This window comes from Oncorhynchus nerka, linkage group LG6 (assembly GCF_034236695.1).
Source record: "Oncorhynchus nerka isolate Pitt River linkage group LG6, Oner_Uvic_2.0, whole genome shotgun sequence".
In the NCBI taxonomy this organism is placed as follows: Eukaryota; Metazoa; Chordata; class Actinopteri; order Salmoniformes; family Salmonidae; genus Oncorhynchus; species Oncorhynchus nerka.
This window is the reverse complement of record NC_088401.1, coordinates 57,310,540-57,331,832: the sequence shown is the minus strand read 5'-3', so window position 1 is coordinate 57,331,832 and position 21,293 is coordinate 57,310,540. Positions and strand designations below refer to the sequence as shown.

Genomic DNA, 21,293 nt, shown 5'->3' with positions numbered 1-21,293 from the left:
AATAAAAGTAACTCTTTGAAAGTGATGAGAGCTTCTGGTCAGCGGGGTGGTGGCACCGGGATCCTCATCTCTCCCAAGTGGTCATTCTCTCTTTCTCCCCTTACCCATCTGTCTATCGCCTCCTTTGAATTCCATGCTGTCACAGTTACCAGCCCTTTCAAGCTTAACATCCTTATCATTTATCGCCCTCCAGGTTCCCTCGGAGAGTTCATCAATGAGCTTGATGCCTTGATAAGCTCCTTTCCTGAGGACGGCTCACCTCTCACAGTTCTGGGCGACTTTAACCTCCCCATTCCTCTCTGTCTACCTTTGACTCATTCCTCTCTGCCTCCTTCTTTCCTGTTCCTCCACTAACCTCCTCTCCTCTTTTGACCTCACCCTCTCAAAATCCTATCATCTCTTCCCTCTGCCTCCCAACCTGATTCGGACCTGACATCCTTTCAGGCTCCCCTCCCGCCTCCGTCTCATACATTTTCCCTCTTCTCTCTCTGCTGCTAAAAAGCCACTTTCCACCACTCTAAATTCCAAGCATCTGCCTCTAACCCTAGGAAGCTCTTTGCAACCTTCTCCTCCCTCCTGAATCCTCCTCCCCCTCCCCCTCCTCCCTCTTTGCAGATGACTTCATCAACCATTTTGAAAAGAAGGTCGACGACATCCGATCCTCGTTTGCTAAGTCAAACGACACCGCTGGTTCTGCTCACACTGCCCTACCCTGTGCTCTGACCTCTTTCTCCCCTCTCTCTCCAGATGAAATCTCGCGTCTTGTGACGGCCGGCCGCCCAACAACCTGCCCGCTTGACCCTATCCCCTCCTCTCTTCTCCAGACCATTTCCGGAGACCTTCTCCCTTACCTCACCTCGCTCATCAACTCATCCCTGACCGCTGGCTACGTCCCTTCCGTCTTCAAGAGAGCGAGAGTTGCACCCTTCTGAAAAAACCTACACTCGATCCCTCCGATGTCAACAACTACAGACCAGTATCCCTTCTTTCTTTTCTCTCCAAAACTCTTGAACGTGCCGTCCTTGGCCAGCTCTCCCGCTATCTCTCTCAGAATGATCTTCTTGATCCAAATCAGTCAGGTTTCAAGACTAGTCATTCAACTGAGACTGCTCTTCTCTGTATCACGGAGGCGCTCCGCACTGCTAAAGCTAACTCTCTCTCCTCTGCTCTCATCCTTCTAGACCTATCGGCTGCCTTCGATACTGTGAACCATCAGATCCTCCTCTCCACCCTCTCCGAGTTGGGCATCTCCGGCGCGGCCCACGCTTGGATTGCGTCCTACCTGACAGGTCGCTCCTACCAGGTGGCGTGGCGAGAATCCGTCTCCACACCACGTGCTCTCACCACTGGTGTCCCCCAGGGCTCTGTTCTAGGCCCTCTCCTATTCTCGCTATACACCAAGTCACTTGGCTCTGTCATAACCTCACATGGTCTCTCCTATCATTGCTATGCAGACGACACACAATTAATCTTCTCCTTTCCCCCTTCTGATGACCAGGTGGCGAATCGCATCTCTGCATGTCTGGCAGACATATCAGTGTGGATGACGGATCACCACCTCAAGCTGAACCTCGGCAAGACGGAGCTGCTCTTCCTCCCGGGAAGGACTGCCCGTTCCATGATCTCGCCATCACGGTTGACAACTCCATTGTGTCCTCCTCCCAGAGCGCTAAGAACCTTGGCGTGATCCTGGACAACACCCTGTCGTTCTCAACTAACATCAAGGCGGTGGCCCGTTCCTGTAGGTTCATGCTCTACAACATCCGCAGAGTACGACCCTGCCTCACACAGGAAGCGGCGCAGGTCCTAATCCAGGCACTTGTCATCTCCCGTCTGGATTACTGCAACTCGCTGTTGGCTGGGCTCCCTGCCTGTGCCATTAAACCCCTACAACTCATCCAGAACGCCGCAGCCCGTCTGGTGTTCAACCTTCCCAAGTTCTCTCACGTCACCCCGCTCCTCCGCTCTCTCCACTGGCTTCCAGTTGAAGCTCGCATCCGCTACAAGACCATGGTGCTTGCCTACGGAGCTGTGAGGGGAACGGCACCTCAGTACCTCCAGGCTCTGATCAGGCCCTACACCCAAACAAGGGCACTGCGTTCATCCACCTCTGGCCTGCTCGCCTCCCTACCACTGAGGAAGTACAGTTCCCGCGCAGCCCAGTCAAAACTGTTCGCTGCTCTGGCCCCCCAATGGTGGAACAAACTCCCTCACGACGCCAGGACAGCGGAGTCAATCACCACCTTCCGGAGACACCTGAAACCCCACCGCTTTAAGGAATACCTAGGATAGGATAAAGTAATCCCTCTCACCCCCCTTAAAAGATTTAGATGCACTACTGTTCCACTGGATGTCATAAGGTGAATGCACCAATTTGTAAGTCGCTCTGGATAAGAGCATCTGCTAAATAACTTAAATGTAAAAATGATGTAGAAGGTTACAATTGGTGGAATCATGCCATATTTAGACTAGATAATGTTAAACAAGGTTGGAATGTGAAGCAATGAAATGGGGTATCAGTTAGAGGTCGACCTAATGGCCGATTAATTAGGGCAAATTTCAAGTTCTCATACCAATCGGTAATCAGCATTTTTGGACACAGATTTGCCGATTTTTATTTAACTAGGTAAGTCAGTTAAGAATACGTTCTTATTTTCAATCACGGCCTAGGAACAGTGGGTTACCTGCCTTGTTCAGGGGCAGAACGACAGATTTTTACCTTGTTAACTAGTCCAATGCTCTAACCACCTGATTACATTGCACTCCATGAGGAGCCTGCATGGCAGGCTGACTACCTGCTACGCAAGGGCAGCAAAAAACCATGGTAAGTTGCTAGCTAGCATTAAACTTAGCTTATAAAAAACAATCAATCTTAACACAATCACTAGTTAACTACACATGGTTGATGATATTACTAGTTTATCTAGCGTGTCCTGCGTTGCATATAATCGATGCGGTGCCTGTTAATTTCTCATTGAATCACAGCCTGCTTCGACAAACGGGTGATGATTTAACAAGCACATTTGCGAAAAAAGCACTGTCGTTGCACCAATGTACCTGACCATGAACATCAATGCCTTTCTTTAAAATCAATACACAAGTATATATTTTTAAACCTGCATATTTAGTTAATATTGCCTGCTAACATGAAGTTCTTATAACTAGGCAAATTGTGTCACTTCTCTTGCGTTCCATGTAAGCAGTCAGGGTATATGCAGCAGTTTGAGCCGCCTGGCTCATTGCAAACTGTGTGAAGTCCATTTATTCCTAACAAAGGCCATAATTAATTTGCCAGAATTGTACATAATTATGACATAACATTGAAGGTTGTACAATGTAACAGCAATATTTAGACTTAGGGATGCCATCCATTAGATAAAATACGAAACGGTGCTGTATTTAAAATAATAAACGTTTTGTTTTCAAAAATGATAGTTTCCGGATTCTACCATTTTAATGACCAATGTATTTGTGTGTTATTATGTTATAATAAAGTCTATGATTTGATAGAGCAGTCTGACTGAGCGATGGTAGGAACCAGCTGACTCGAAAGCATTCATTCAGACAGCAATTTCATGCGTTTGCTAGCAGCTCTTCGCAATGCTTCAAGCATTGCACTGTTTATGACTTCAAGCCTATCAACTCCCGAGATTAGGCTGGTGTAACCAATGTGAAATGGCTAGCTAGTTAGCGGGGTGCGCACTAATAGCATTTCAAACATCACTCGCTCTGAGACTTGGAGTAGTTGTTCCCCTTGCTCTACATGGGTAACGCTGCTTCGAGGGTGGCTGTTGTCAATGTGTTCCTGGTTCGAGCCCAGGTAGGAGAGAGGAGAGGGACGGAAGATATACTGTTACACTGGCAATACTAAAGTGCCTATAAGAACATCCAATAGTCAAAGGTTTACGAAATACAAATCGTTTTGAGAGAAATTGTCCTATGATTCCTATAACAACTACAACCTAAAACTTCTTACCTGGGAATATTGAATACTCCTGTTAAAATGAACCACCAGCTTTCATATGTTCTCATGTTCTGAGCAAGGATCTGAAACGTTAGCTTTTTTACATCCACATATTGCAATTTTACTTTCTTCTCCAACACTTTGTTTTTGCATTATTTAAACCAAATTGAACATGTTTCATTATTTACTTGAGGCTAAAATGATTTTATTGATGTATTATATGAAGTTAAAATAAGTGTTCATTCAGTATTGTTGTAATTATCATTATTACAAATACATTTTAAAATCTCAATATTTTCGTTATAAATTCATTTTTAAAAATCAAATAAATCGGTATCGGCATGGGAAATTCATAAGTCGGTCGACCTCTAATATCAGTCTACTGTGACACACACAGAACACAACTGAAGAGTTTAACCAAATATTAGCGTTGTAGCTCTTACCGCAGGACTGCGACTGTGAAATAACCTCCCCAGTCAGCCTGTTGTGTGTATTAACATTCATATTGCACTGTACAGCTTTACCTAAGGATTGGAGATCAATAAAATAAGCTATCAGTCTTCTCAATATAATATATCCCCCCCCCAATGTCCTCAGAGTTATCAGACTCCAAAACAAAACATTTATTTAACTAGGCAAGTCAGTTAAGAACAAACAATAAATGTGGCTCAATTCATAGTTGTTTGAGGCACGCAATAAGAGCTACAATGCTAATTTTCTCTGGGTGTCACTGAGTAGACATACCATGTCAATGACCAACAATCCATAGGTAAGGCTGTACAGTGAAATAAGTACGCCCCAATGCAATTTTAAAGTATAATACATCAAGTGCGACTTCAGATTTGTCAAATTAACAAATTGTCTTTGGTTGATTTTTATATAACATCTCAACCTCGATTAGAATGATCTATTCAATTACGGCATAAATCTACTATTTGTATTAATTTGCATCACTGTCAATAACATACTTTTATTTTGTAGGCTAACTACAAAGGCCACTTATTTACAATGACGCCTACCCTGTCCAAACCCAGACGATGATGGGCCAATTGTGCGCCTCCCTATGGGACTCCCAATCACAGCTGGCTGTGATACAGCTTGGATTCGAACCAGGGATGGTAGTGACGCCTCTTGCACTGAGATGCAGTGCCTTAGACCTCTGCGTCTATGTGCGTTAAGTGTACTAGAATTCTTTAAAAGGCTGCAAAATGTTTAAATATCGGTTTCAGGTTTTTTGGCAAGGAAACTATTAGATATTGTATTGGCCAAAAATGTCATAATGGCGCATCACTAATTTATTTCTTAATTCCATTCATTTACTTGTATGTATGTGTGTGAATTGTTTTTAGATAATACTGCACTGTTGGAGCTAGGAACACAAGCATTTCGCTACACCCGCAATAACATCTGCATGTGACCAATAAAATGTGATTTCTGTTAATTTGTAGAAAAAGCCCAATGGCTATCCTGCCAGACAATACACACACCTATTTTACACTAGCTTTAACAGTACAGTAGCTGTGGCTCAGTTGAGACTGCAGCTTGTCTGGGCCAGACGAAACACACCGTCAGCAGAGAGACAAGAACACCAACTCCCAGGATCCATCTCCTCTCCTTTGTTTAATGCCCTCCAGTACTGTCCGTCCATCCCTCCCCCAGCCCATTTCTCACTCACTCTCCCAACCTCGCCTTAAGCCCCTTCGCTCCTTTTTCTCTCTACCAATCTCTATCCATCCTCTCCCCCTCTGTCAACGTCCCCTCTTTCATCCCTCTCCCTCACTGTTTTTCGTTCCAGCCTCTTCAGAGCACACAATAGAACGGAATACAGTATTATCAGAGCCAGACAAACAGGCTCAGACAGTAGTAATTACTCTTATCTGCTGATAAAACATTCATCCACCCATTGGTTCCTGGTTTAAAAAAAGGTTACTATACCAAGGCTCCACACACAAACATGCACAGACATACACCTGTCAAACCGGTTATGCTAGGGAGGGGCATGGGGAGAGACGGAGGTGACCACATTTCTTTGTCTCTTTCAGTCTGACACAAACAGACACAGGACTCTTGGTATACTAGTGCCTCTCTCAACAGCTACTGAAAACCAGGAGTAAGAGCTGTGGTTTAAGGGTCAGCCATATCGGGAAATCTGACTGCCGATGGGTACTTAGCACCTGTACCCAGAGAGTCGTCAGTTAACAGTTTTTAACTCCGATTTGCTTCTTTTAAATACTCAAGGCCACAAGGTGGCAGTAGCTTATTTGACTTGTGTCTGATGCAGCTAATGTACGCTAACTGGCAAGTCACACTAACGTTGCTAGCTAGCCATTTTGTAATAAGCCGTTGACACTAACCAGATAGCCACAACTAGATAATTAGCAACATTATTAAAACACAATGGATTTGTAAAAAAAAATTCAAAAGCAGCTACCCGTTAGCTTTCGAGAGTCAATGGAGTAGCTAGCTAGCTATGTTGTACAAAATGGCTATTCTAACCATTTAGCTAACATTAGATAGCAAGAGAAATAGCAGTTTGGGATAATGGAGAGTGAATTAAATGATTTCTTCATCTTGAGATGGCTAGCTTGGTAGAGCATTTAGTGTTGTGTGCATTGTACTTCCTGGCTCAGTAAGAAAGCTAATGTTAGCTAGCTACGTAATGAAAAGGTGCACATTAACATCCTAACAAAATTCCTTCTTCTATGACAAAACTCTTTAGCTAGAAGTAAAGATTTGCTTTAGGGGAAAAAAAATGCAACTTTGTTGTAGTTTGAACAATTGCTGAAAAGGGAGTGGTTTACACTGAGAAAAGTGCCCTCTGTCACTTCTGTCAGCGCATACACTGATTGACTCAAAGTCAAGTTCTCGGCCATGTTTAGGCCACTGACGAGCATTGTGATTCTACAAGTAGAAACAGCAGGGGTGTAATCAATACGCAGATTCTGTTGCTAAACATTTTACAACAGACACCATTTAATCCAAAAGAAAAACGCAACCAAGAGTTTTGCCAAATTACCGTACGACAGGTCACGTATTCACCCTGCACACCCTAACTAATAAACAAAACAGCAATATCTTCATGTTTTGATTAAAAAAATATATATATATATTTAAAAAGGCTGATTCAATTTGGTCCTGTGGTCTTTCCACAGGACCAGGTGGTGAGACAGAGATTAAGCCCCACCCTCAACATATATCAAAGAATTGGGGAGGGCACAAGAACAGTCAGCAGCACCCAGCCCTACTAGAATCTGAAGTCAAACGTCTGTTCGCTGATGATCTGGTGCTTCTGTCCCCAACCAAGGAGGGCCTACACAGCACCTATATCTTCTGCATAGATTCAGTCAGACCTTGCATAGATGGGCCCTGACCATAAATCTCAAAAATGGTGTTCCAAAAAAAAAAAAGGTTCAGTCGCCAGGACCACAAATTCCATCTAGACAACGTTGGCCTAGAACACACAAAAACTACAAACCTCGGCCTAAACATAAGCGCCACAGGTAACTTCCAAAGATGTGAACGATCTGTGTGAAGGCAAAAAGCGCCTATGTCATCTAAAGAAACATACCAATTAGGATCCATCTAAAAATACTTGAATCAGTTCCAGAATCCATTGCACTTTGTGGTTGTGAGGTCTGGGGTCCGCTCACCAACCAAGAATTCACGAAATGGGGCAAACACCAAATTGAGACGGCATGCAGAATTCTGCAAATATATCCTCCATGTACAACATAAAACAACAAATAACGCATGCAGAGCAGAATTTGGCAAACACCCGCTAATGATCAAAATCCAGAAAAGAGGCGGTAAATTCTACAAATGTCTAAAAGGAAGTGATTCCCAAACCTCCCATAACAAAGCCATCACCTACAGAGAAATGAACCTGGAGAAGAGAACCCGAAGGAAGCTGGTCCCAGAGCTCTGTTCATGAACAGAACCAAAAGAGATCCAGGAACGCAAAACACAATTAGACCCAACCAAAATCAGGAGAAACAAAAAGATAATTACTTGACACATTGGAAAGCATTTACAAAAAAACAGAGCAAACTAGAATGCTATTTGTCCCTAAACAGAGAGTACACAGGGGCAGAATACCTGACCACTGTGACTGACCCAAACTTAAGGAAAGCTTTGACTATGTACAGACTCAGTGAGCATAGCCTTGCTATTGAGAAAGGCTGCTGAATGCAGACAGGCTCTCAAGAGAAGACAGGCTATGCGCCCACTGCCCACAAAATGAGTTGAAACTGAGCTGCACTTCCTAACCCCCTGCCAAATGTATGGCCATAGAGACACATATTTCCCTCAGATTACACAGACCCACAAATAAATTAAGTAAATCCAATATCTATTGGATGAAATACCAGAGTGTACAATCACAGCAGCAAGATTTGTGACCTGTTGCCTCAAGAAAAGGGCAACCAGTGAAGAACAAACCATTGTAAATACAACCTATATTTATTTTCCCTTTTGCACATCATGACAACGCTGTATATAGACATGACATTTGAAATGTCTTTTCTTTTGAAACTTGTGTAATGTTTACTGTTAATTTATAGCTTATTTCACTTTTGTGTTATCCATTTCACTTGCTTGGCAATGTAAACATTGTTTCCCATGCCAATAAAGCCACTTAAACTGAAATTGATCTGAAAGAGCGAGAGGTGTTGACAACGGGGTAAAAAGGCAAAAGGAGGAACAGAGGTGTATTGTGAAATGGGAGGGGTGGGGGGGGGCTGACTCACAGTTTCACCTGTGGGGGACTGAGTGTGTGAGAACGAGAAAGAAGCGGAATGAGAGAAAAATAGTGTGAGAGAAAGTGTCCGAGCCACAGAGAGCAAGGGTAGAGATCAGGCCAGCATGGAATGTGATGACATCACTGAGTAGAACTTCCCTTTAAACAATAGAAATAGTACCTCTAGCTGCCTTGTCGGCTCCTGTCTGATGACTCACCACACACACAAATCCCATTCCACGTCTATTACAGGCCAATTCCCACTTCCTTGTTGCTTTTTGCTCTGCTTCTCCAGAAGAGGAATGGTGGAGGTGAAAAAAATATATATATAGAAAAAAAGGAAGTAGGATGGATGACAGATAGGGGCAGAAAAGGCAGCTAGAGATACAATTTCTATTGTTTAAAAAAGGGATGAATATTTCAAGCGGGTTGCTTTATTTTGGAATAGAGGGGTTCAGGAATCAGAGATGAGGGGTGTGAAGAAGTGATGAGGATGGATGACATCATTTTAACAAACACAGCCAAAGGCCACTGCCCACCTGCACAAACTCTTGTCCAGTAACACATGCCCTTATATGGGAAAACGCAGTACAACAGCACTGAACTGTTGTTATCTACCCTACAGCCAGGAGAGAAAGAGGGGAGGAGTAGAGAGAAGATAAGGAGTGCGGAATAAAAATAAAGTGAAGCTTACATTCCTCACTGTCGGCTCAAATCGCTACTAAAGTCCCTAGTTAAGACACAACAAACTGTAGTAGGAGAACTGTGGGTTCAATATGGAGACAGTAACATCTCAAGGCAAGCCTGGGTCACAGTGACCCATTCACAAAGCGAGCAAAACCAAGTCTGGCATTCCACACAGTCTCATTCATTTAGTGAAACCTATCATTACCACTCAAATCCAAATGTTTGTCATCATTTACAAATAAGGAATGTGCGAGTGTTTGAGCATGTTTTTTTTTTGTTCATTGGTGTGTGGGTCTGCGTGTCTGAGTGTAAACCACAGAGAGTGGGGAATTCACAGCTGTTGGTTTGGGAGGCCACTGGAACAATGAGAAGTTTGTGTGAGTGAGCACAAGCGTGAAAGCGTTCGAGTGTGTTTAAGGGGGGCTGAACTTACTGATTTTGCCTCTGCTTCAATCATCCATCATGTTGCACACCTTTCAGTTCCCCTTAAATATTTTCAATATTTGTTTTGAATTTATAAAAATGTATTTTCCCTTGTAGAGGCCAGATTTAGACATAGCTACATAAACTTGGTGTTGAAGACAGGGATGCAAACTGGTGAGGGCCCAAAAAGGTAACACTGTTGCACCAAAACATGCAAAAACAATCCCTGTTTGGGGGAAATGCAGGTTAACTAATTAAATAAGAAAAATATCAAGTGGTTCATGGGAACCTAACTCAGAGTTTAAAAAATGTAAAGAGAGCAATCCAATGTTATTAGTTGCCTAGACTTTACCGCAAATGACAATTAAGTATTGAGGAAAAACCCCACTAATATTGCAATTAGCCATGACAGCCTTTATAATAGAACGCTTGTGACCACACACACCAACCTAAATATTGCACTTGGGAAAAAACATCTTAAAGTAGAAATATAATTAAACAAAAGGGCATTCTTTTTGCTCTATTATAATGAACACTATAGTAGACGACGATCAAGTGCACAAGGCTACATGTGTGCAAAAAAAACAATGACTGAGTAAAAAAAAAAAAGGAGTAATAATCGCCCCTCACTCACACGTGTTACTGTCAAGTGCAACACGACAAGCCATATCTTTGGGCTACACTGCACATTATTACATTGTACATCTTCTGCCTGTGGACATCTGTTCTACAATGTGCCAGCAGAGCATGATACACTTTGTTGACATAATTGATCTTTCAGGCAGAGAGTACACCTAGCATACCCCTTTTCATCCACTGTATTGAAAAAGTGAGAAATAGGGAAAGTGTGTGGTGTTCCTTTCACTTCTATAGCTCATGAGGTGCTGATGCTGTAACTAGCACAGTGGTTGTCTATTCGCTCTTCAGTAGTGTGCTGCATTCAGTTATATGAACGACTGGCTGAGCCTTGGATACAGCCAGTATTTTTCCAATCGCACAGCACTCGGTTGCTTACAGCCAGAAGTGTGATTCAAAGCCAAGCCCCCTGCCCAAACTTCTCATCAGATCTACACGAATCACATAGGTTAATGACGCACTGATATGACATTTTTGGCAGATGCCCCATATTTTCTTTAGAAAGAGTTTCCAGCTGGTTTTTTGAAAAAATTAGCCAGAAACTGTAGTTTTTCTAGGTGGCTCCCATTTTGGCTGTAGTGTTTCCAAGCGCATGGAAGAGAGCGCGTTCTTTGGTATTTTTCTCCGGGAAAGACCATAACGATTCTCCGTCTTAAATTTGATTGTTTATTTACGTATTACAGTACCTAAGGTTTGATTATAAACATTGTTTGGAAAAGTTTATTAGTAACATTTTGGATGCATGGGAAACTGGGTCGATTATTGACTGAAGCGCGCCAGCTAAACTGAGTTTGTATGGATATAAAGGACATTATCAAACAAAAGGACCATTTGTGATGTAACTGGGACCTTTGAGTGCCAACAGAAGAAGATCATCAAAGGTAAGTCTTTTTTTATATCGCTATTTCTGACCTTCGCAAAGTTTCTAAAACTGTTTGAATCATGTCTGAGTATAACAGAACTTATTTAGCAGGCAAAACCCTGAGGACAAACCATTCAGATTTTTTTTTGGAGGGGGGGTCACTGTCTTTTCAGTGAGTTTTCATGGGGAATCCAGATTTCTAATCGACTTTCCTGCTTCCACTGGATGTCACCAGTCTGTAGAAATTGGTTGAGGTTTTTCCTTTGTGTAATGAAGAAGTAGCACAGCTCAGAACGAGAGTCAATTCATGTGTACTTTTTGATCGAGGCACGTGACCAGAAAAGCGTCAGTTTGGTTTCCTCCTGTATTTAACACAGATCATCCAGTCTTCAATTTGATCGATTGTTTACATTTAAAAATACCTAAAGTTTTATTACAAAAGTAGTTTGAAATGTTTTGGCAAAGTTTACAGGTAACTTGAGATATTTTGTATTTACGTTGCGCAAGTTGTGTGTTTTTCTGGATCAAACACGCCAAATAAAATGGAAATCTTGGGATATATATCGACAGAATTAATCGAACAAAAGGACCATTTGTGATGTTTATGGGACATATTGGAGTGCCAACAAAATAAGTTCATCGAAGGTAAGGCATGAATTATATTTTTATTTCTGTGTTTTGTCTCGCGCCTGCAGGGTTGAAATATGCTACTCTCTCAATGTTTACTGTTATGCTATCATCAGATAATAGCATTTTATACTTTCACCGAAAAGCCTTTTTTGAAATCGGACATGTTGGCTGGATTCACAACGAGTGTAGCTTTAATTTGCTATCTTGCATGTGTGATTTACTGAAAGTTTGATTTTTATAGTATTTTATTTGAATTTGGCTATATTTTCCCTGACGATTGCGTCCCACCTATCCCAGAGAGGTTAATTAACAAGAAGTAAAGCTTAATTTTGATGTATTACACTTGTGATTTTATGAAAGTTAAATATTTATAATACTGTCGTTTGAATTTCGCGCTCTGCAATTTCACCGGATGTTGGCCAGGTGGGACGGTGCCCATCGCAATTCAACGGCTCAGACACAAGAGGTATGTGGCAGGGTCTACAGTCTATCACGCATTACAAAAAGAAAACCAGCACCGTCGCGGAACAGGATGTCTTGCTCCCAGACAGACTAAATAACTTCTTTGCTCGCTTTGAGGACAATACAGTGCCACTGACGCGGCCCGCTACCAAAACCTGCAGACTCTCCTTCACTACAGCCGACGTGAGTAAAACATTTAAACGTGTTAACCCTCGCAAGGCTGCAGGCCCAGACGGCATCGCTAGCCGCTTCCTCAGAGCATGCGCAGACCAGCTGGCTGGTGTGTTTACGGACATATTCAATCAATCCTTATCCCAGTCTGCTGCTCCCACATGCTTCAAGAGGGCCACCATTGTTCCTGTTCCCAAGAAAACTAAGGTAACGGAGCTAAACGACTACCGCCCCGTAGCACTCACTTCCGTCATCATGAAGTGCTTTGAGAGACTAGTCAAGGACCATATCACCTCCACCCTACCTGATAGCCTAGACCCACCCCAATTTGCTTACTGCCCCAATAGTTCCACAGTTGACGCAATCGCAACCACACTGCCCTAACCCATCTAGACAAGAGGAATACCTATGTGAGAATGCTGTTCATCGACTACAGCTCAGCATTTAACACCATAGTACCCTCGAGCTTGATGACCCTCGTCATCAAGCTCAAGACCCTGTGTCTCGACCCCGTCCAGTGCAACTGGGTACTGGACTTCCTGACGGGCCACCCCCAGGTGGTGAGGGTAGGTAACAACATCTCCACCCCGCTGATCCTCAACAATGGGGCCCCACAAGGGTGCATTCTGAGCCCTCTCCTGTACTCCCTGTTCACCCACGACTGCATGGCCATGCACGCCTCCAACTCAATCATAAAGTTTTCAGACGACACTACAGTGGTAGGCTTGATTACCAACAACGACGAGACGTCCTTCAGGGAGGAGGTGAGGGCCCTCGGAGTGTGGTGTCAGGAAAATAACCTCACAACAGAACAAAGGAGATGATTGTGGACTTCAGGAAACAGCAGAGGGAGCACCCCCCTATCCACATTGACGGGACAGTAGGAGAGAGTATTAACTTTTAAGTTCCTCGGTGTACACATCACGGACAAACTGAATTGGTCCACCCACACAGACAGCGTGGTGAAGAAGGTGCAGCAGCGCCTCTTCAACCTCAGGAGGCTGAAGAAATGTGGCTTGTCACCAAAAACACTCAAACCTTTACAGATGCACAATCGAGAGCATCCTGTCGGGCTGTATCACCTCCTGGTACGGCAGCTGCTCCGCCCAGAACCGTAAGGCTCTCTATAGGGTAGTGAGGTCTGCACAACGCATCACCGGGGGCAAACTACCTGCCTTCCAGGACACCTACATCACCCGATGTCACAGGAAGGCCATAAAGATCATCAAGGACAACAACCACCCGAGCCACTGCTTGTTCACCCCGCTATCATCCAGAAGGCAAGGTCAGTACAGGTGCATCAAAGCAGGGACAGAGAGACTGAAAAACAGCTTCCATCTCAAGGCCATCAGACTGTTAAACAGCCACCACTAACATCAAGTGGCTGCTGCCATACATGTAAAAAAAAAAAATGCATCCCTAGCCACTTAATATAATGTTTACATACCCATCTCATGTATATACTGTACTCTATACCACCTACTGCATCTTGCCTATGCCGTTCTGTACCATCACTCATTCATACATCTTTATGTACATATTCTTCATCCCATTACACTTGTGTGTATAACGTAGCTGTTGTTGAAATTGTTAGGTTAGATTACTCGTTGGTTATTACTGCATTGTCGGAACTAGAAGCACAAGCATTTCGCTACACTGTGTGTACGTGAAAAATAACATTTGAGTTGAGAAGTTAATGGTGTCCGGACCCATCTATGTGAAACTAGCCACAATAAGGATAAGCCACAATAGTGGACTTTGCGGTTAGCCTTCAAAATAAAAGGTATGGCAATTTTACTATTTGTGTTAATTTGCATCACTGTCAATTACATAGTTTTATTTTAAAAGCTAACCGCAAAGTCAGCTATTGTGGCTAGCTTCACAACACATAACCCAGTCAGGTTGAGCCTCAATAGCCAGATGAAGCAAGCTGGCTGCTTATAACATTCATGAGGTAGGAAAATGTGGATATATTGAAGCAACATGTGAAGACATCAGTCAGGAAGTTAAAGCTTGGTCTCAAATTGGTCTTCCAAATGGACAATGAACCCATGCATACTTCCAAAGTTGTGGAAAAATGGCTTAAGGACAACAAAGTCAAGGTATTGGAGTGGCCATCACAAAACCCTGACTCGATCCTATAGAAAACATTTGACCCAACAATTTAAAAGGCAATGCTACCAAATACTAATTGAGTGTATGTAAACTTCTGACCCACTGGGAATACGATGAAATAAATCATTCTACTATTATTCTAACATTTTACATTCTTAAAATAAAGTGGTGATCCTAACAGACCTAAGACAGAGAATATTTACCAGGACTAATAGTCAGGAATTGTGAAAAACTGAATTTAAATGCATTTGGCTAAAGTGTATGTAAACTTCCGACTTCAACTGTAGATAGAAAAATGTAAAAACATCTCTATGTCGCTTTAAGCAGATTCCTAGTCGACTTACCGCTGCATCATACCCTTTCCAAGTAAGTAGTAAGATATTTTAGCCTTAAAGCCTATCGGAAGTCAGCTGTGAGTATCGCTGAACAATAACATTGCTGCTGCCCTCCCCCCACCATTCCCTTCCTAAGAAACAGGATGTTATGGATTCTCCTTTAGGGATGAATGAAGACATGAGTGGTATTCACTGAAGATAAGCAGCAGGGTGCGCACAAGCCTTTGTTCCACACCCGATTCAGCTCTTCAAGCTAAGTTCTCTTAATTCACTGACCTTGGCTGGACTATGGGGTATAGCAACAGTACAAAGTTGCCACTAATCTCGCTGCCACTACCTGTGGTCACTGTTCTTTCGCTTCCATTTATGATTTTGAGGCTTCTACCTTCACCCCTAACCACCCTCCCACTCGTGTTGAGGAAGTAAACTAATCAATAAAACCTGTAAGAGGAAGAAAAAGCGGATGCTACTGCAACAACCAACCATTACCTCAACTGCACTGACGTCAATATCTCTAGGTCACCATGTCAGCAGATAAAAGCAGAGCGCCTTAGGCTCAATGATAAAGAATACATGTGCACTCAGACGCACATAGGCCTGATACAACACTGACACACCACGGGTCATATCATCCTGTCTGATTCTGCAGCAGTCAATGTGACTCACCCTAGCCAGGAGAATACAGCGTAGCATTCATGCATTAGTTATTAACCCGAAATCTTGGTTACTTTTTGGGTGAAAAAACTAATTAGCCTGACGTCCGTTTAATTATTTGATTTCCATTTTGCTCTCGTTTTTTTCTGTGTGATCAATGCACAGTTTCTGTAGAGATCTCACATTTCAGGCTTGATCTGATTGATGTAGTAGTTTCCAACATGCAAATTCTCCACAATTAATTACCATGTTTTCTGCACTAAACTACAATGACCATAATCATTGGTTGCCCGCCTACTTGTCCAGTCTGTGCTGAGCACTAAGCTATAATAATAGGTGTGGACTAGAGATGAGAACGTGCAATCTAGAGGGCTGGAAAGCAGTTGCTTTGTGAGCTCTCTACCTGAAAAAACATGCCCTACATTGCCTTCAGAAAGTACTCATACCCCTTGACTTATTCCAGATTTTTTTGGTTACAGCCTGAATTCAAAATGGATTAAATATATTTTTTCCTCACCCATCTACACACAATACCAAATAATGACAAAGTGAAAACATGTTTTGACATTCTAGCAAATTTATGGAAAATGAAATACAAAAACCTAAATGACAGAAGTATTCAAACCCTTGAGTCAATACTTTGTAAAATCCCATTTGGAATCGATTACAGCTGTGAGTCTTTCTGGGTACGTCTCTAAGAGCTTTCCACAACTGGATTGTGCAACATTAGCCTATTTTTATTTACAAAATTCTGGTTATAGATCATTGCTAAACCATCATTTTCAGGTCTTTCCATAGATTTAAGTCAAAACTAACTTGGCCACTCAGGAACATTCACTGTCTTGCTAAGCAACTACAGTGTAGATTTGACATTGTGTTTTAGGTTATTGTCCTGCTGAAAAACGTGAACACATCTCCCAGTGTTGGTGGAAAGCAGACAACCAGGTTATCCTCTAGGGTTTTGCCAGCGCTTAGCGCCATTCCGTTTCTTCTTTATCCTAACAAACTCCCAAGTCCTTAACGATTACAAGCATACATGTAACATTAAGCCGCTACTACAGTGCCTTCGCACGAAAAGGTATTCAGACACCTTCCCATTTCTCACATTTGTTACATTAGTGTTATTCTAAAATGGATTTTAATTCTCAAACTACACACAATACCCCATACTGAGAAAGTGAAAACAGGTTTAGAAATGTTTGCAAATGTATTAAAAATAAACACCTTATTTACATAAGCATTCATATCCTTTGCTATGAGTGCTCAATTTTGAGTAAGGTGCATCCGGTTTCCATTCTACAACTTGACTTTAGTCCACCTGTGGTATATTCAAATGATTGGACATGATTTGGAAAGGCACACACCTGTCTATATAAGGTCCCACAGTTGACAGTGCATGTCAGAGCAAAAGCCAAGCAATGAGGTGGAAGGAATAGTCCGTAGAGCTCCGAGACAGGATTGTGTCGAGGCACAGATCTGGGGAAGGGCACAAAAACATGTCTGCAGCATTAAAGGTCCCAAAGAACAGTGGTTTCCATCCCTACAATGAAGCATGGTGGTGGCAGCATCATGCTGTGGGGATGTTTTTCAGGGACTGGGAGACAAGTCAGGATCGCGGGAATTATTAGACTAAGTCGGCGAGCATCTAGACCTCAATTGCCCTCTGATTTGTAACTGAACTGTAATATCCTGTTTCTCGTAGTCGTGGCTGAACATGGACATTATACACCTCACTGGCTTTTCCATGCATCGTTAAGATCAGACGGCAGCCTCGGGTAAGATGAGTGGTGTCTCTTTTACCAACAGCTGGTGCAAAATCTCTAAATGTTAAAGAAGTCCCAAGTTCTTGTGCACCTCAGAATACCTCAAACTGCAGATCAGACTATGTAACAAAAGTGTTCTATATTTTTCTGTATAGGGCCATTAGCAAACAAGAAAATGCACATCCAGAGGCAGATTTTAATGTAGAGAAACAAATCTGTTTTACCTCATTTTTACCAGCATGTCACCTATGCAACTAGATGCCCCAAAAATATTTACTCTATGTCACCTTTACTCCACACACAGAAACCCATACAAATCTGACCATAACACGATTCCTGTTCACAAGCAAAATAACTCAAAACAGGAAGTACCAGTGACACGCTCAATTACAGAAGTGATCCAATGAAGCACAGACTGGAATATGTTTACATGTTTCACATCAGTCACCAGCTTCATTAATAAGTGCATCGACGACATCGTCCCCACAGTGACTGTACGTACATATCCAAAAACCAGAAGCTATGGCGACAACAGCCACACAGAGCTGCCGCTTTCAAGGAGTGGTATACTAATCTGGACGTGTAAGAGAAATCCCGCCATGACCTCATCAAACAGGCAAAGCTTCAATAAAGGAGTAAGATCGAATCGTACTGTGCCGACTGACGCTCGAAAGTGGTAAAATTTGCAAACTATCACAGAATACAAAAGGGATACCCAGCTTCAGGCTGCCCTACCAGATGAGCTAAATGCCTTCCATGCTCGCTTCGAGGCAAGCGACACTGAACCACGCATGAGAGCACCAGAAGTACCGGACAACTGATCGCGCTTTATGTAGCCAATGTGAATAAGACCTTTAACCTTTTCCCACGTGAGTTCCAACTATCTTTACCGGTCACCCCAGCGTGAGTTTTGTTATGCGCGTGATGTCAGAATGCACTCAATGTTCCAAAATGTGATTGTTACAGGACAGTTAACCCATGCTGCCCTCAAACCAGTGCATGCTGCCTGAAAATTATAGGCTGTTTCAACTTGTCAATATCAAATTATTTTTTAACCAGTTTTATTTTCTACCAACAGTTTGAATTGAGGTATGTTCTGCCTCATCATTCACATAGAAGTGACCAATTTCACTGATGCGGACCATTTACATTTGAGGCGTTACTGAACCGGACAAACCTCTATTCGACGAGAGCCCAAGAACAAACTTTCCCTCCCTGGCACATTTTCCGGCTGGCGCCTGCATTGCCTTCACTACTAACAACTTTGGACATGTGTGAGTTCCTATCAAAGTAAATTCCTTACCACGTTACCATTATAGTTTCTGTATATAGTGTCGTCATTTCTACTGTAGCACACCGTATGCATGTATGGAGCATTATGTATTTACTGTTATATTCACATTTTCAAGTACTGGTGACAAGTCATACATTGCATAGACTGTAATGGACACGTGTGTAAAATAATTTTTTGAAGGTTGTACGGATTATGATGATCTAATGCTAAGCTAATTGTCAGCTATATTTTTTGATATCATACAATGCATTCTGGTTGTCACACCTGTCAGACCAAAGACGTAATAACAAAACGAGGTTAAGGGTTATACTTTCAGAAATGAATGATGGTAGATCACACACCCCATTCAACATGCATCCTGCAAACAGACCCAAATCCTCTTGTAACCTTTCCATAATCGCTTGACACTAAAAAAAAACACGCTGCGGTGCAAACAAATACCCATCGTCTGATAACTTACTGTAATTGCTATAAGCTAATTAATATCATGGTTTCTGTCAGCCAAGAGTTAACTAAATATGACCGTTTGTGTTAGGTCGCGCTCTCCTCAGTTAGTGCTACATTTTGCAATGTAGCCTACATTTTCCCGGTTTGGATGAGAATGGTGTTATGCTGTCCTTACTTCTGTGAATGTCTGAACATTGCATACCAAAAAAAAGCTGCTCACATTGATGACATTACATTTTAAAAACTGTTGGTGCAAAATGCTTGTGGGGAAGAAAAAAAAAGTGTGGCCAGCTCAAACACTGACTGTTGCATCAATCCTAAATGGACATTCTAAATAAGTGTTCTAATCACACCGGTTTGAGCGTACAAGGCCAGGACCACTGCAAAATGATCAGACCCGTGTGTTCATACATGTCAAAGGGTTAAAACACGTAAACATTCCACAAGGCTGCAGTGCCAGACTGATTACCAGGACACGTACTCAGAGCATGCAATGACAGTCTGGTGGGTGTCTTCACTCTTCCTCAACATCAGCAAGACAAAGGAGCTGATTGTGGACTACAGGAAACGGAAGGACGAGCACACCCCATCCACATCGATGGGGCTGTAGTAGAGCAGGTTGAGAGCTTTAAAAACTCAGTCCACATCACTAAGGAATAAAAATGGTGCACACACACCTTCGAGAAGGCACGGCAACGCGCTTCACCCTCAGGAGGCTGAAAAGACTTGGCATTGGCCCTCAGATCTTCAAAAAGTTCTCCAGCTGCACCATTGAGAGCATGTTGACTGGCTGCGTCACCACTTGTTATGGCAACTGCTTGATATCCGACCGCAGGGCGCTACAGAGGGTACCGCGTACGGTCCAGTACATCATTGGGCCAATCTCCCTGCCACCCAGGACCACTATACCAGGTGTCCCATCGGCACCAATGCACCAATTCTGGAACCAACAGGACCCTCTACAGCTCCTACCACCAAGTGTAAGATTACTAAATAGTTAACCAAATAGCTACCCGGACTACCTGCATTGACTCATCATTCATTGTGTATTTATTCTTTTATGTTATTATTTTGACATATTTCTCTGTGTTGGGCTCGTAAGTAACCATTTAACTGTTCGTCTACACCCGTTTACGAAGCATTGACAAATATAATTTGATTGCTTTCAAGACTATAACCTCTAGACAACTCACCTGGTCACACAAACATCGCCTGTAGAATATCAACAACCTCAGCTACTTCACAACAACTAAAACATGGTCTGTTAGAGTACACAGACACACTCGGTGCTCACCTGTTCCACCTGCACTGCATCACAGTGACAGTCTCAGGGAGTTCCCTTGTTGACTATTATCAGACTGAGAAACACCTGCACCAGACTTGACTGATATACCCAAATTAATTCCAACATCACCTCACATGAACAAGCAACAAACAGTGACTTTGGCTTCCTTGGCTAGACATGAAATACAAATGCCAATAATTACAACCCAATTGGATCCTTGGGGTTGGATCCTTCTTATTCAAAGCACATGTCGACAGTTCATCCCGCCCAAACCTTTTCCCTAACAAAACAAGTCCACTCAGGAACCACCAGAACAGGTTAGCTGACGGGGGAAACACCTGTTGGGGGAATTCAACTTGAAGACCATCCGAACCACTACAACAGTTATATGCAGCCATACACATTGTATAAATAACTGGTAATGACAAAAACAACCAAAGGCAATAGCAAACACATCTAATTAAATATGGTCGAGGGAGAACTTGTTCTTAGTTCAGGCTTTGGTTTATCTTATAATCCTTCACATGGGGAGAAAATATGGGACAACTCAACCACCCTTACCTGTGTCAGGTGTAGTCAATACTGTATGCTTGCTTGTCCCCTCGTTTGAAGTGGGGCTGTTGTCACCACACTTCAGACACTAAAACGACAAGAACATAGAAGTTACCGCGAAGGTTTAACAGTGAAAATGTTAAGTTAAACACTAGAGTCTTGCATAGCGACTAGTAAAATTAATGAGTTGCACAAACCAAAAAGGTATTTTTGATCAACCATCCATAGTAACACGAAAAACACTTCGCTAGCCATTATTGTTAGTCAGCAAGGACATT

The 21,293-nt window shown here is 42.6% G+C and overlaps 1 pseudogene; it reads right to left on the bottom strand.

Moving 5' to 3' along the window:
* LOC115130722 (catenin delta-1-like) overlaps positions 1-21,293 on the bottom strand; it is a 41,563-nt pseudogene that overhangs the window by 19,329 nt on the left and 941 nt on the right.